Source organism: Mustela nigripes, chromosome 3 (genome assembly GCF_022355385.1).
Source record: "Mustela nigripes isolate SB6536 chromosome 3, MUSNIG.SB6536, whole genome shotgun sequence".
Classification (NCBI taxonomy): domain Eukaryota; kingdom Metazoa; phylum Chordata; class Mammalia; order Carnivora; family Mustelidae; genus Mustela; species Mustela nigripes.
The window spans coordinates 7043909-7061645 of record NC_081559.1 but is presented as its reverse complement, the minus strand read 5'-3'; positions in this window follow the sequence as shown (position 1 = coordinate 7061645).

Sequence of the window (17737 nt, the reverse complement as noted above, 5' to 3'; positions counted from 1 at the left end):
GATATTTCTCACTCCCAATAAAGAAAATTCTTAGATGTCAGCCTGGAATTATTGACAGGCAAAGTGAATTTTGAAAGAGTAAAATCTGATGTCTGACAGAGTCAGCCTTAAATATATTTCAGTATTAGGCAGTCTTTTTGAGCCAAGAGGGATAGGAAAGGTAGCATCTGTTGAAATGTTCTAGGATGAGATTGCTTTTTAGAGACAGGAGGGAGAAGATAATTTTGTCATGGAGAGAAGGGGACTTAATAAAGGCAAAAAGCCTTTTGAGGGTGACTCTGTTTGTATTACTTTGAACCATGCTTTAATTTTAGAAGCCTGTAATACAGAGTCAGAAAAAGGCCTAAGGGTATTTTTATGGTAGAATATTTTCTTATATAAGTGATAGCACTAGTTGATCTATTTGTTTGATTCTAACACATTTCTTTATAAAACTGTTTTTTTTTTTTTAACAATAACAATACCTCAGTAAGCTCAGTGCAATTTTTCCAGAGGAAAAGAAAAAGAAATTTCATGATTTTAAGCACTGTTTTATTATGAATCAAGTCACTTTCAAAAACCCATGGAGTGCATTCAACCTGCTTCTGTTATTTGCTTTGCATTTAGTAACAGCAGGCCTGTGGAGTCTTTCTTACACTGAAACCCCAGCTTCTCAAACCACTGTTTATCTTGGCTAAGCCTTAAAAAGCAACTCCTCTTTAGGATCATAGAATTTCACCACTGTTATCAAAATCTCACCACCAATTGGCTAATCCTTTATTTTTTGGCGACACAGCTTCAGTTGGAGGGAATCAAGAGGCTTTCCTTTAAGAAAGAAAAAGAAAAACAAGAAAGACAGATTCACATACAAACATGAACACACATGTGTAAATGCACATTCATCCACACATATCACAAGGGAGGAAAGTTACATACTCATAAATTCTGTGCACTTTTACTTATAGCACAATAAAATATTTGAAGTCAGTTTTCTTCACTTTTAGTGGTGAAACAAGTTCAAATGAACTCATTTCATCAGTTTACTTTAATTATCTTATTTTTTCTGTGATCTATCAGTTTGCTTTTTCCTAACCCTCCAAATAACTATCTGTAAAACTAGTGTGATCTGACTGTTTGCACTAGTGCATTTTTTTATTTATATAATTGAGCAAAATTGCCAGTAAAATCATTTTAACTTTCAGGTACTTATTTTTATTTAAATGCTATTAATAGTAAGAAATAGCAATTGCTAGATTGTTTATTAATGTTTAACAGAGTGATAGATGAATAGATTACTTAATTATGGGAAATGTTTATAGAAGCATGATTAAATTGTTTTGTTGGGACACCTCGATGGCTCAGTTGGTTAAGTGTCTGTTTTGGCTCAGGTCATGATCCCAGGCACCAGGAGCCTGCTTCTCCTCCTGCCTGCTGCTCTCTTTGTCTTGGACAAATAAATAAATAAAATATTTAAAATAAATAAGCAAACTGTTTTGTTTATTTGGGTTGTTTATAGAAAATTAGAATTGAAACATTGTTTGTACTAGAATGTATATAAAACAAAGAATAATTTTTTTTTTTAATGTGCGGAAAGCAATCTGGGAAAACTTTGGTTGGAACTTCTTTACCAATTTATGGGGAATGTTTGTCTTGGATGTAGGAGGTCAGGGAATCTGTCAATTACTTTTGTTGGCAGCAAAGTCGTTAGTAAGTAGATCTGTATGACCTCATTTGGCTTCTCTGAACAAAGTATCTACCTAAGAGTGTCAAAACAAGATATATATAAAATACTGACAATGACTGCAATATATGCCTATTATAAAAAATTTCAAAAATAAGTGAAGACACAAAAGGGAAAGTGGATAGCCATTATTTATTTTAGAAATGATATGCCATTGTGCAATAGCTTCTTTTATGCATGCAAATGACTATGAAAGAAACAGTCCACCAGATTCTGATTACTAGAATGGTGAAACTGATTAAATCTGCAACGTCAATCCTTCAATTCACTTTCATTTGTAATTCAGTAGACCACAGTGTAATTATTAGTATAATATCAAAAGACATTATGAGGATTAAATGAAAATAATATGTGTGAGAGAACTTCATAAACAAAGGTATTATTATTAAGCTCCTTAGAGGTTAAAACCATGACTAATTCACCTACAACTGCCTAGAACCCAATGCGGGGGCTAGCATATAGTACACATTCCCGGTTTGCTGCTATAACATCCTGAGGATTTTAGTGGAGAGCTCTGATGATGTCAATAACAATGTTAAAAGCCTTCTGGAGCCCAGAATTTGGACTTTCAACAGAAAACCTTAGGTTTGTGCATTGACAAGTACTGTGGGATTGAGTAGAAGCCTAAAAAGAATGTGATCAGTACTCAGCATTTCCACTGCCATGGTCTGAAGTCTAAAATCTGATTGAAGACATATGAAGGACATTTTTACTATTTGAATATGGTTAAGAATTAGAGGTATGGAGGTTAATGGTAATGATATTCTAAGTAGACAGACATGAACTAAAGGCTGCCAAGTATTGATCTATTGCTTATGTCAAGGACACAGACAACTTTGAAAAATTGGGCAATGAAAGTATCTGTCCTTCTTATACTATTGTCTGGGGACCTCCTAAAATTCAGTCAGGGAAAATATAGTAGGAATGCTTTGCTTGGGTGATCATTTGTGCTCATCAGATATTAGTAGATATGAAGTTTTTAAAATAGATATTAAACACATGGCAATTAAACCATACTCAAAAATCATACAAAAACATTAATTTAATGCCTTAGATAAGATTAGGTTGAATTTGGTTTGAGCTTAAATAATTAGAAATGCAATTTCAGTAAGATATCATAAAAAGGAGCAATACTACACATATTGAGAGTTTGCACCAACTATAAAGAAATCACATTAATGAATTCTGTGCCCTCTAGGAGATAATCTCAATTTCACCAACTATGCTGATAATTGGAATTTGGTAGAGTGTTTCTCCCATAGTCATTTGGATTTTTGCTTAAAACCAGTTGAATGATTTCTTCCCCCACCCCTACCCCACACTCACCCAATGCAAAAAAGTAGTTATAATTTGCATATTAGTTTGGGATACGCTTGGCCTCCTAAACTTGACTAATTCAATTCAGATTCCTTAAATCTGCGTCCAGTGTATTTATTTACTTAGTTTTTTTTTAAAGACTATTCTTTTATAGCAATTTAAGGTTCATAGCGAAATTGAAAGGAAGGTACAGAGATTTCCTATATATTCCCTACCCCACACCTGCTTCGCTTCCCGCATTATCAAGATGCCCACAGGAGGGGTACATTTGCTGCAACTCATCAACATACATTGACACATCATTATCACCCAAGTCTATACTTTACATTAGTGCTCATTCTTCCCCAAATACTTTTTTTTAAGACTTTTTTTTTTTTTTTTTTTTTAAGATTTTATTTATTTATTTGACAGAGAGAAATCACAAGTAGGCAGAGAGGCAGGCAGAGAGAGAGAGAGAGGAGGAAGCAGGCTCCCTGCTGAGCAGAGAGCCCGATGCGGGACTCGATCCCAGGACCCTGAGATCATGACCTGAGCCGAAGGCAGCGGCTTAACCACTGAGCCACCCAGGCGCCCCTTTAAGACTTTTTTTTATTTGACAGAGAGAGAAAGAGAGAGGGACAGCACAAGCAGGGGGAGTGGCGGGGGAGGGGGAGGGAGAAGCAGGCTCCCCGCTGAGCAGGAAGCCTGCTTAGGGATTGTGACCTGAACAGAAGGTGGAGGCTTGACTGACTGAGCCATCCAGGTGCCTCTTCCCTAAATATTTTTAAAGAATGATTTAGTAACAGCACTTATATACAAAAAATACATTTTTTTTAATATAAGAATTTTAACAGTGAATAAAAGAAGACAGGAAATTAGTGTAAGTGATAGTTATTTTTACTTTCTAGTGATAGGGAATAATAGATTTATTTAATCTAGTTATTACCTGATTCATTCAGAGATATTTATGTGTGTGTGACACCATCCTATTAATTTTACCTTAGCTACCACACAGAATTTTAACTCGCTTTCATCTCTTGAAGATTTTTCCATTTTATCTTTTATTGTTGGGTTGAGAAATGGTTGCCGATGCTACTCTGTATAATACACGGGGTAGTTTTCCTGCCCTAAAGTCATTTGTACTCAGCCTCTTCATACCACCCTCCCCACAATTCATAGACCACTGATCTTTTTACAGTCTCCCTCGTTTTGCCTTTTCCAGAATGTCATGTACTTGGAATTTTAGATTGGCTTCTTTCACTGACTAGTATGAATTTAAGTTTCCTTCATGCCCTTTCTGATAGATCATTTTTTTGTGCTAATACTCCATTGTTTGAATACACCACAGTTTGTTTATCCATTCACCTACTGAAGGACATCTTGATTGTTCCCCAGTTTCGGCAATTATGACTACAGCTGCTGTAAACATCCTCGTGCAGATTGTTGAGTGCATGTAAGTTTTCAATTGCTTTAAGTAAATGCCAAGGAGCAGGGTTGCTGAATTTTATGCTAAGTGTATGTTTAGTTTTGCAAGAAACCATCAAGTTATTTCAAAGTGGCTGTACTACTTTGCATTCCCACCAGGAATGAGATAGTGTTTCTGCTGCTCCACATCTTCAGCAGCATTTTCCAGATTTTTGTCATTGTTCCAGATTTTGTCATTGTTCCAGATTTTGTCCTAGTTCCAGATTTAGACCATTTTAATATGTCGGTAGTGGCATCTCATTGTTTTAATTTGCAATTTCCTGATCACATACAGTGTCAGGCATCTTTTTATATTCTTATTTGCCATTTGTATATCTTCTTTGGTGAAGTATCTGTAAAGACTGTTGGCCCAATTTTTAATTTTTCTTCCTCGTTTTCTTCTCCTCCTCCTCCTTTCTCTTCTTCTTCTCCTCCTCCTCCTCCCCATCCTCCTCTTCCTCCTCCTCCTCCTTTTTAAAAATTAACATATAATGTATTATTTGCTTCAGGGGCACACATCTGTGAATCATCAGTCTAGCACACTTCACAGCACTCACATACCCTCCCCAATTTCCATAACCCATCCACACTATCCCTCCCTTTCCAACCCCAGCAACCCTCAATTCATTTCCTGGGATTAAGAGTCTCTTATGGTTTGTCTTTCCCCCCGATCCCATCTTGTTTCATTTTTTCCTCTCTATCCCCCATGACCCCCCACACTGCCTCTCAAATTCCTCATATCAGAGAGATCATATAATTGTCTTTTTCTAATTGACTTATTTCACTTAGCATAATACCCTCTATTTCCATCTACTTCATTACAAAAGGCAAGATTTCAGTTTTTTGATGGCTGCATAGTATTCCATTGTATATCGATATACCACATCTACTTTAGCCATTCATCTGTTGATGGACATCTAGGTTCTTTCCATAGTTGGGCTATTGTGGACGTTGCTGCTATGAACATTCGGGTGCAGATATCCCTTCAGATGTCTACAATTGTATCTTTAGGTAAATACCCAGTAGTGTGATTGCTGGGTCATAAGGTAGATCTATTTTCAACTTTTTGAAGAACCTCAGATAGTATACTGTTTTCCAGAGTGGCTGCACCAGCTTGCCTTCCCACCAACAGTGTGGGAGGGTTCCCCTTTCTCCTTGTCAAAATCTGTTGTTTCATGATTTGTTAAATTTAGCCATTCTGACTGGTGTGAGGTGGTATCTCATTGTGGTTTTGATTTGCATTTCCCTGAGACCAAGTGATGTGGAGCACTTTTTCATGTGTCCCTTGGCCATCTGGATGTCTTCTTTGCAGAAATGTGTGTTCATGTCCTCTGCCCATTTCTTGATTGGATTATTTGTTCTTTGGGTGTTGAGCTTGATAAGTTCTTTACAGATTTTGGATACTAGCCCTCTATCTGATATGTCATTTGCAAATATCTTCTCGCATTCTGTCAGTAGTCTTTTGGTTTTGTTGACTGTTTCCTCTGCTGTGCAAAAGCATCATTCTTCTTGATGGAGTTCCAATAGTTCACTTTTGCCCTTGCTTCCCTTGCTTTTGATGATGTTTCTAGGAAGATTGTGCTGTGGCTGAGGTTGAAGAGGTTGCAGTCTGGTCTCCTCAAGGATTTGGTTGGATTCCTGTATCACATTGCCTTCATCCATTTGGAGTCTATTTTTGTGTGTTCTGTAAGGAAATGGTGCAGTTTCAATTTTTTTCATGTGGCTGTCCAATTTTCCCAACACCATTTATTGAAGAGACTGTCTTTTTTCCATTAGACATTCTTTCATGCTTTGTTGAAGATAAGTTGACCATAGAGTCGAGGGTCCATTTCTGGGCTCTCTATTCTGTTCTCTTGATCTGTGTCTGTTTTTCTGCCGGTACCATACTGTCTTAATGGTTATAGCTTTGTAATAAAGCTTGAAGTCTGCAATTGTGATGCTGCCAACTTTGGTTTTCTTTTTCAACTTTCCTCTGGCTAATTAGGGTTTTTCCTGGTTCCATGTAAATTTTAGGATTATTTGTTCCATTTTTTTGAAAAACATTGATAGTATTTTGATAGAGATTGCATTAAATATATAGATTGCTTTAGGTAGCATAGATATTATCACAATATTTGTTCTTCCAATCCATGGGCGTGGAAAGTTTTTCCATTCTTTGTGTCTTCCTCAATTTCTTTCATGAGTACTTTGTAGTTTTCTGAGTATAGATTCTTTGCCTTTTTGGTTAGGTTTATGCCTAGGTATCTTATTGTTTTGGGTGCAATTGTAAATGGAATAGATTCCTTAATTTCTATTTCTTCTGCTTTGCTGTTGGTATATAGAAATGCAACTGATTTCTGTGCATTGATTTTATATCCTGACACTTTCCTGAATTCATGTATGAGTTCTGGCAGTTTTGGAGTGGAGCCTTTTGGGTTTTTCACATAGAGTATCATATCATCTGCAAAGAGTGAGAGTTTGACTTCTTCTTTGCTGATACAGAAGGCTTTTATTTCATATTGTTGTCTGATTGCTGAGGCTAGGACTTCTTAAGAGTCTCTTATGGTTTGTCTTTCCTCCTGATCCCATCTTGTTTCATTTTTTTGAAGTGGTGATAATGGATGTCCCTGCCATTTTCCTGACCTTAGTGGAAACGCTCTCAGTTTTTCCCCATTGAGGATGATATTGGCTGTGGGTTTTGATTATATTGAGGTATGAACCCTACACTGTGAAGAGTTTTGGTCAAGAAGGGATGCTGTACTTTGTCAAATGCTTTTTCAGCATCTATTGAGAGTATCATATGGTTCTTGTTCTTTCTTTTTTTAATGTATTGTATCACATTGATTGATTTGCAGATGTTGAACCAACCTTAAAGCCCAGTAGTAAATCTGACTTGATTGTGGTGAGCAATCCTTTTAGGATCCTGTTGGATCCTATTGGCTAGTATATTGGCAAGAATTTTTCCATCCATATGCATCAAGGATATTGGTCTGTAATTCTCCTTTTTGATGGGATCTTTGTCTGGGTTTGGGATCAAGGTAATGCTGGCCTCATAAAATGAGTTTGGAAGTTTTCCTTCCATTTCTATTTTTTGGAAAGGTTTGGGAGAAGAGGTATTAATTCCTCTTTAAATGTTTGGTACAACTCCTCTGGAAAGCTGTCTGGCCGCCGGCTCTTGTTTGTTGGGAGATTTTTGATACCTGCTTCAATCTCTTTATTGGTTATGGGTCTGTTCAGGTCTTCTCTTTCTTCCTGGTTCGGTTGTGGTAGTTTATATGTTTATAGGAATGCATACATTTCTTCCAGATTTTCAAATTTTCTGGTATATAGTTGCTCACAATATGTTCTTATAATTGTTTGTATTTCTTTGGTGTTGGTTGTGATTTCTCCTCTTGCATTCATGATTTTATTTATGTGGGTCCTTTCTCATTTCTTTTTGGTAAGTCTGGCTAGGGGTTTATCAATCTTATTAATTCTTTCAAAGAACCAGCTCCTAGGTTTGTTGATTTGTTCTACTGTTCTTTTGGTTTCTATTTCATTGATTTCTGCTCTGATCTTTATTATTTCTCATCTCCTGCTGGGTTTAGAATCTCTTTGATGTTCTTTCTCCAGCTCCTTTAGGTGTAGGGTTAGGTTGTATACTTGAGAACTTTCTTCTTTCTTTCTTTAAAAAGATTTTATTTATTTACTGGACAGACAGAGATCACAAGTAAGCAGGGAGGCAGGGAGAGAGAGAGGGGGGAAGGAGGGTCTCGATCCCAGGACTCTGGGATCATGACCTGAGCTGAAAGCAGAGTGTTAAACAACAGAGCCACCCAGGTGCCCCGAGACCTTTCTTGTTTCTTGAGAAAGGCTTATATCGCTATATACTTTCTTCTCAGGACTACCTTTGCTGTGTCCCAAAGATTTTGAACAGTTGTGCTTTCAGTTTCATTTGTTTCCATGTTTTTGTTTCTGTTTTGTTTTGTTTTTTAAACTCTTCTTTAATTTCCTGGCTGACCCATTCATTCTTTAGTATGAAGCTCTTTAGCCTCCATGTATTTGAGTTATTTCCAACTTTCTTCTTGTGGTTGAGTTCTAGTTTCAGAGCATTGTGGTCTGCAATATTCAAGGAATGATCCCAATCTTTTGGTACCAGTTGAGACCCAATTTGTGACCCAGTATGTGATCTATTCTGGAGAATGTTCCATGTGCACTAGAGAAGAGTGCGTATTCTGTTGCTTTGAGATGGAATGTTATGAATATATCTGTGATGTCCATCTGGTCCAGTGTGTCATTTTTTTTTAAATATTTCATTTATTTATTTGACAGCGAGAGAGAGAGAGATCACAAGTAAGCAGAGAGGAGGCAGAGAGAGAAGGGGAAGCAGAATCCTTGCTGAGCAGAGAGCCTGATGTGGGCCTTGATCCCAGGACCCTGGGATCATGACCTGAGCCAAAGGCAGAGGCTTAACCCACTGAGGCCCCCAGGAACCCCAGTGTGTCATTTAAGGCCCTGTGTCCTTGTTGATCTTTTGCTTAGATGATCTGTCCATTTCAGTGAAGTAGGTGTTAAAGGTCCCTTACTATTATTGTTTATTGTCCATGTGTTTCTTTGATTTTGTTAGTAATTGTTTTATATAATTGGATGCTCTCATGTTAGGGGCATAGACATTTAATATGTTAGAACTTCTTGTTGGATAGACACTTTAAGTGTATATAGTGTCCTTCCTCATCTCTTATTATAGTCATTGGCTTAAAATCTAATTTATCTGATATAAGGATTGCCACCCCAGCTTTCTTTTGATGTCCATTAGCATGGTAAATGATTTTCAACTCCCTCACTTTAAATCTGGAGGTGTCTTTGGGTCTAAAATGAATTTCCTGTGACATATGGATGGGTCTTTTTTTTTTTTTTTATCAGTTCTGATTCCCTGTATCTTTTGATCGGGCATTTAACCCATTTACATTCAGGATAACTATTAAAAGATGAGAATTTGGTGCCACTGTATTGCCTGTATTGCCAGGTGACTGTTACTGTATATTTTCTCTGTTCCTTTCTGGTCTACTACGTTTAGGCTCTGTCTTTGTTTAAAGGACCTCTTTCAATATTTCCTATAGGACTGGTTTGGTGTTTGCAAATTCTTTTCATTTCTTTTTTTTTTTTTTTTGTCCTGGTAATGTTTTATCTCTCCTTCTATTTTCAGTGACAGTCTAGCTGGATATAGTGTTCTTGGCTGCATATTTTTCTCATTTAGTGCTCTGCATATATCATGGCAGTTCTTTCTGGGCTGCCAGGTCTCTGTGAATAAGTCTGCTGCCAATCTAATATTTCTACCATTGTATGTTGCAGACCTCTTGTCCTGAGCTGCTTTCAACATTTTCTCTTTGTCACTGAGTCTTCTAACTTTTACTTAGATGACAATGTGTGAACCTATTTTTATTGATTTTGAGGGAGGTTCTTTGTGCCTCTTGGATTTTGATGCTTGTTCCCTCTGCTAAATGAGGGAAATTCTCTGCTATAATTTGCTCCAATATATCTTCTGCCTCCCTCTCTTTCTTCTTCTTCTTCTGGGTTCCCAGTTATTCTAATATTGTTTCATCTTATGGTATCACTTATCTCTAAAATTCTCCCCTCGTGGTCCTGTAGTTGTTTGTCTCTTTTTAGTTTAGCTTCTTTATTCTCTATCATTTGCTCTTCTATATCACTAATTCTCTCTTCTGCCTCATTTATCCTAGCAATAAGAGGCTCAATTTTTTAATTGCACCTTATTGATAGCTTTTTTTAATTTCAACTTGGTTAGATTTTAGTTCTTTTATTTCTCCAGAAAGGGATTCTGCAGTATCTTGCATGGTTTTTTATGCCCAGCTAGCACCTTGATAATCATCATTCTGAACTCTAGATCTGACATCTTAGTAATGTCTGTATTGATTATATTGATTAGGTCCCTAGCCATTGGTACTGCCTCTGGTTCTTTTTTTTTTTTTTTTTTTGAGATGAGTTTTTCCACCTTGCCATTTTATCCAGATAAGAATAGATGAATGAGAGAAGAAAATACTAAAAGGGTAGCAATGGCTCCAGAAAAATATACACTAACCAAATCAGAAGAGATCTGAAACTGGGAGAAGAAAGGAGGAAAAAAAAAACCCAATCTATCTATCTATCTATCTATATCTATATCTATATGTATGTATGTATGTATATATATATACATACATATATATATATGTATATATATATATATATATATATATATATACATATATATATATATATAGTTGTTGTGAATAGAACAGAGTCTCACACTTGAATTTTGGTGTATTTTGTTCTGTTAGAAGAAACTGCCTCCCAAAATTTTAATGAAAGAAAAACATATATACAGCAATCCTTATATGATGAAGGGATGGAATATGACTGTAAAGATGAAAATTTAAAACTATTCTTAAAAAGGAATTAATAAGAAGTTGGTTGAAAAAAGAAAAAAAATGGGAAAGAATGTTATCGGCTGGAGACTAGAACAAAGCCATATGCTAGATTTAGGATATATTTTAATCTATTAGAAGAACCTGTATCCCAAATTTTAAAGAAATAAAAACCTATATGCATACAAAAAATAAGGCTAAATATGATGAAGGGATAGAATATGACTATAAGAATGAAAATTAAAAATGATTTTTAAAAGGTATTGATAAGATACAATAGTTACGAAATGTCAAAATAGAAAAGAGGAAAAGTTTAAAAAAAATAGAAAAAATAAAATTAAAAAAAAATTTAACTTTGAAAGACTAAAGGATCATGGGGAAAAAGCCATGAATTCCGTATGCTGTATTCCCACATTTTGCAGTTCTCTTTGATTGGTGAACTTGGTCTTGGCTGGATGTTCTTGTTGATCTTCTGGGTGAAGGACTGTTGCATTGATTCTGAAATGGCTTTGCCTGAGGAGGAATTGCATTGCCCTTGCCACGGCCCAGGCTAAGTAATTTGTTTGCTCTTAGTGGCTTTTGTTCCCTGAATGCTTTCCATACAGTTTGGAGGATGGGAATGAAGATGACTGCCTCACAATTTCTGGCCCCATAAGAGCTGAGAGCTTGGGGCTCTCAGTGTACCCTCACCACTCCTCAGTGCACCCTCAGAAAAAAGCAATCAATCCCTCCCATGTCCCTGGTTTCTGCCTGCACTCTGAGCTCAGCCAGCCTATGACTGAGCATTTTGAGTCTCCAAACCCAGTGGATTCCTGGAGGAGGGGGTGTCCCGTGATCTGCCACATGTGGGGTCCCTGCTTCGAAGATCAGTGGCCTGACTATGCCTCATATCATGGGGTAACTGAGTGGAGAGCTCACTCCTCAACTTCGTCTCTGCAGGTGGCTTCCCTGCTCTGATACCTGGGAGTTCTGCCACCCTCAGACACCCCTGGCCTTTTTGTGACCCAGCGGGTCCTGAGACCAAATGTCCCTGCAAAGGCTCTACTCCCAGCTTAGCCTCTGGAGTAATATCCCTCAGTGGAGTAAACTTATAAAAGTTCTGATTCTGTGCTTTGCTGCTCCACTGCTTGCTGGGAGCTGGCCCTTTCCCCTACCATCTATCTTTCTGTATGTTGCCTCACATTCACTTCTCCACACGTCCTACATTCCAGAAAGTGGTCCCTTTTTTGTTCCCGGAATTGCTGCTCTTCTTCTCTTTGATTTTCTGTCGAGTATGTAGGTATTCAGAATGGTTTGATAACTATTTAGCTGAACTCCTGGGACCCAATGATATTAGGCCTCCTACTCCTCTGCCATCTTGCTCTTCATTATTTTTTTATTGTTGAATTCTAAGAGATCTTTATATAGTATGGATAACATTCCATTTTCAAATGTGTCCTTTGCATGTATTTTCTCCAAGCCTGTGGCTTTTTTCCTTCATTCTCTTGAAAATATCTTTAGTAGAGCAGAAGTTTTTAATTTTAACAAAGTCTAGCTTATTAGCTAGCTTATTAGCTATTAGCTTATTAGCTTATTAGCTATTTCTTTCAAGGATTGGGTTTTGGTGTTGTACCAAAAAAGTCATCACCATATCCAAGATCATCTAATTTTTCTCCTGTGTTTTCTTCTAGGAGCTTTGTAGTTTTAATTTCACATTTAGGTCTATGATCCATTTTGAGATAATTTTTGTTAAAGGTATAAGTTCCATGACTAGATTCATTGATTTGAATGTGGATGTCTGTTTTTTCCAGCACCATTTGTTGGGAAGACTATCTTTGCTTTATTGTATCATCTTAACTTTGTCAAAGATTAGTTGACTGTATTAGGTGGGTCTGTTTCTGAAATCTTACTCTGTTCCATTGATCTATTTGTCTGTTCTATTACCAGGACCACCCTCTCTTGAATTCTGTAGCTTTATAGTAAGTCATGAAGTCAGGAAGTGTGATTCCAGAGTTCTCTTCTTACTCAATGTTTTGTTGGCTATTCTAGGTCTTTGGCTAATGTATTAATTTTATTAGTTCACATGGATAAGTATCAATGGGCTAGCTGAGTGCCAAAGAGTTTTACTTAGTTGTGGAGGAGGGTTCTTTATGTAAAAGGTAACACAAGGTGTCATAAGAAATAAGCAAAGAAAGCAAAGATTAAGGCTTATGTATTAATATTCCTAACATTTATAGTATTTCTTACTCTATACATGCTCATAGTTGAGAAAAAAGGGAAAAAATGAGCATTTAAAGACACACTACTTAACAATTTGTATTATGTATGATTAGAATGACAGTATGCCCTATGGAAAAGTTTGTTGATGCCTCTTTTCTGTGTGTATGTATATATGTAAAATTATTAATTGTGTTCCTTTAACTTATGGGAAAAGTAGATTTTAAAATTTCTTATAATTCTTTTTCTAATTCCTTAAAATTCTTACAGACAAAATAAAATATGGAAAAGTGTATCTAAATTTCAAAAGAATATAGATTTTGTTTTCTTTATCATGCATATTTTCTAAAGTAAACATAACTCTCAAAAATTTTTTTTTGAATTAGAGTGAAAACTAAATGAAACACACAATCCTGGGTTAGATACTAAACCAGATTTTTTTTTTTCTCTGCTATAAAGTTCACTCTTTGGACAGTTGATGAAATGCGAATATCTTTAAATTAGATGACATCATTGTATCAATGATTATAGAATTGAATGTCTTTGGTTTCGGGAAATAGACACTTAAGTATTTAGAGGTAGAGGAATACCATATCTACAATTTGCTTTCACACATTGGAGAAAGGTGATAAATAGACCTATTATCTACCCATCCATCCATCTTGCCATCTACCATCTGGGGTGGGGGAGGGAGAGAGAAGGAGCGAGAGAGACAGGATGATATGGTAAAATGTTAGCACATTTTGAAATCTGGGATTTCTGTACTATTTTGGTAACTTTTTTCTAAGTTTGAATTATTTCAAAATTTTAGGAAAATTTTTAAAATACAGCAATTTTTTAAAAAGAACAAGAAATACATAAACACATATATGGACACCTATACTGGACTTGAATCTAGTATGTTCTATAGTTTCCAACATTAGATTAGAAACAAAAACAAGTTCTGATTATGAGACTGAGGAGGCATTATAGTTCAGTGGTAAAAAAGAGACTTAAAGTTGGAAGGTTTAAGTTGGGTTTCTGAATCATCACAATAGCCAGGCAGCCATAAGCATTTTGAATCTCATGTTCTTCGAATTAAGATGCAAGATCTGCCCTATATAATTCATATGGATAGATTTATTCTATTATATATATTTATTTTTTTAAATGGAATTTGATTTATTAAGTAAGAAATGCACCATCATTAGGTCTAGTTAACAAAGTGTGTATATTTAACTGAGGAATAGTGATTATTTATACATGAGATTGTTACTGATTAAATTCTAAGTCTTTAAGTCAGCTATGTTCTAAAAGATGAGGAAGTGTGAATAACACTGTGGCCTTAAATGCCATGCATCATAGGGTTCAATTATGAGTAACTTTAAAGCTTTATTTATATCATATTGTCATGTGTCTTTTTTCATTATTATTATTATTTTAAGGATTTATTTATTTATTTTAGAAAGAGAGAATGTGAGTGGCAGAAGGGGCAGAGGGAGGTTGAAAGATTCCTCAAGCAGATTCCCCACTGAGCATGGAGCCCCACACCAGGCTTAATCCCGGACCCTGAGGTCATGACCTGAGCACAAATCAAGAGTTGGTCACTCAACCAACTGAGCCACCCAAGGGCCCCTATTATTATTTTTAATGACAATTTCATGGTTCCAGCTTCGTGTTAAATTATATTGAAGAAAGTAGATTATTAAGTGAATATGCTTGAATTTCTTCGAAATATCTAAGCATGTCACTAGGAACTAGAAAACATTTTGAAGAGAGAGAGAATTTACATGTTTCAGAAGCAATAGAAACTATATTAACTTTAATATGGTGAAAGTGTATATGGTTCATTCATATATTATGACTTTGGACTATACACTCCAGTAGAACCACTATAATAATTCTAATGTGATCATTTTCTCTTAGAAAACAGTTAAATTAAGTTAAATTCTATATTACTAGGAAATGCTATAAATTTGGGAGAATTAGGTCATGTAAGAGAGTAGCATCTTAATGCATTGTAATTTGCAACCAATTTAGGATGTGTCAAGAGTCATAAACTTCTCTGAAACTATTCTGTCATGTAGTGTTTTTTTTGTTTTGTTTTATTCTGTTTTAAGTAATTACAAAGAATGTGATTCCATCATTCTAATCCCAAATGCACATTATGTGTTGTCTTGGAGAAAGCTAATTCTTGCATTATCAGGTGAAATAACAGAATTAATTCATAATTTAGAAATAATAGGCATTTTCAATGAAGTTTATGACAACTTTTCATTTATACTTTTAAAAATTGTTTGCATAATAAAATTAGAGTATGTATTGATAGCATCTGTACTAGTCTAGTCTAGTTTAATATGATAAATATAATGCATTCATTTTTATTCTTTAATAAATCCTTTAAAATTTAACTTTTATGGATAACTTATAGCAAAGAAGATCAAACATCTCCTGCTTCATGTAAAAAATGTAGGATTTTTAATTAAGTTACATACTGTTTTATAATTCCAAGTTAGAGTCTTGTATTTGGAATATAAAATTCATAACTTTATCTAAAGATAATCTATCTGGTTAAATTTCTGCTTTACCAGCCATGACCTAACTTGGTGAAGTATAAACCTGTTTAGTGGTAAATGATGGTTTGAGCAGAGAGAATTTTTGGTGCTGTGAAATATTTTTAGGCATGAAATAAGAAATATCATATGGGGGAGGAAATCTAAGAATATTGACTTTCTTAATTATTTATCATTAATTGGTCACCAGAATGGCTCTGGAAATATGAAAATGGTATCTACCTCAATTTTATTACCTGTTACACAGTAGATATGGTATAAATATTTTTGGGGAAAATAAATGAATAATTAAATGTATATATAAGGAAAACCATCTTTAGGATACTTTGGTCATTATAAAATGGTTGATTATAAAATAATTGCAATGGTCATTATAAAATAACCTTAAAAACAGATTGGGCAGGATAAAAATTACTCCAAATATAATAATACTATCTTATTTCTATACACTAATAGGAACTTTTTCATAAAATTGGAATATGTACTACTGACTTCAAGCTCTATTACTGTTTTTCTATTTACCACCCTAAAACATTTGCTCTCACTTTACCCTGACTGCTTTCTTTGCTGCCATGCATCTCTTTAAGGGTTTTTCTTACAGGTTTGATCTTTTTTGCTTATTTTTTTTTTTTTAAGATTTTATTTCAGAGAGAGAGAGAAAAGCAGAGAGTGCAAGCATGAGGAGAGGAGCAGAGGGAGAAGCAGATTGACTCCCCACTGAGCAGGGCACCTGATGCCTTACTCAATCCCAGGACCCATTCTTATAAATTTACTTTTCCTTGAAATATAGTAATTTATCTTTACAGAAGCTCATGGCTAAATTTTTAAAATACAGGTAGCATTTTTTTTTTTTTTTTTTACATTTCAAAAAAATATCTGAAATCACTTTAGATCTTCCAAAGTGACAAAAGAGTGCAGAAAGAAAAAAATTGTATTGCTGTTGTTAGCAAACAAAACATTTTTGTCCTGATGTTTTTGTTCTGGGTGATAGCATAAATGAATCTTAGTTAAAAGAAAGAGGGAGAAAAAGAGAGGGAGGTTATTAAGTGAAAATATGTGGTATTTTAAAATGTTAGGAATAAAGGGAAAATGTTTAAAAGAAGAGAAAGGTAATTAAAATGGATTATACTTCTCTGCTTAAGGTAAGGAGTAGTAGAAGATTATTTCAGATGGTTTTGTGTTTCAAAAGACTTCCTTATTCTTGAGACATGGCTAAGAAGGACCACAAACATTGGGTGAGTGGAGAAGCATAAATGTAAAGAATTAACATTTATACTAGATATTATAGACTGATTTCATCAACCTCTTTTCTACTTTTCCTGATTTTAGAAGCAGGAAAAGTAAAAATTATGTTTTTGAGACTGCCTTGATGTGAGAATTTTGGATGCTGTGTGGGTTCCTCCAATTGCCTACACTTAAGATTGGCAAGGTAGACATAATGTGGAGACCATGTTTCTTCTTCTCTGCTAAAAGCAAGATCATAAAATCTGGTATTTAGAAATAGTTACATTGTCCATACTTACCACACCTGAGACCCACCAACTTTCTGAGGCTAAGAAGCCATTTGAATGGAGTTGTAATGACTGAAGCAGTAGCTTTCTGACCTCCAGATATCAATATATTCTCTTTGCATCTACAAGACCTGACTTCTTTTCCTGGTATTGTCTGGTGGTTTCATTAGCATTTAATTCCTTGCATTAGTGTTCTTTCTGTTTAAAATTTCCAAGTTATCATTCTTGGTCTTTGAACTAAAGGAGATCATTGCAACTTATTTCATCTCAGATAAGAACTAAGAACTGACTCAGATACAATAATTCATAATGAAGCACTTTTTTAAATACTGTAAAACATAACAAGTACTGCCAGAGAACCATCTTCCATGACCCTACTCTCCATTCTCATATTACGACAAGGTCTCCTTTCATTAGTTCATGTTATACTCAGATTATTTTAGGGAGAGCCACTGGATTACATCAGTTTCTATTTTGGTTTTTAGTAAAGATAATTTAAAAATTACACATTTCACAGCACTCACCAAAGCACATACCCTCCCCAATGTCCATAATCCCACCCCCTTCTCCCAACCCCCCTCCCCCCAGCAACCCTCAGTTTGTTTTGTGAGATTAAGA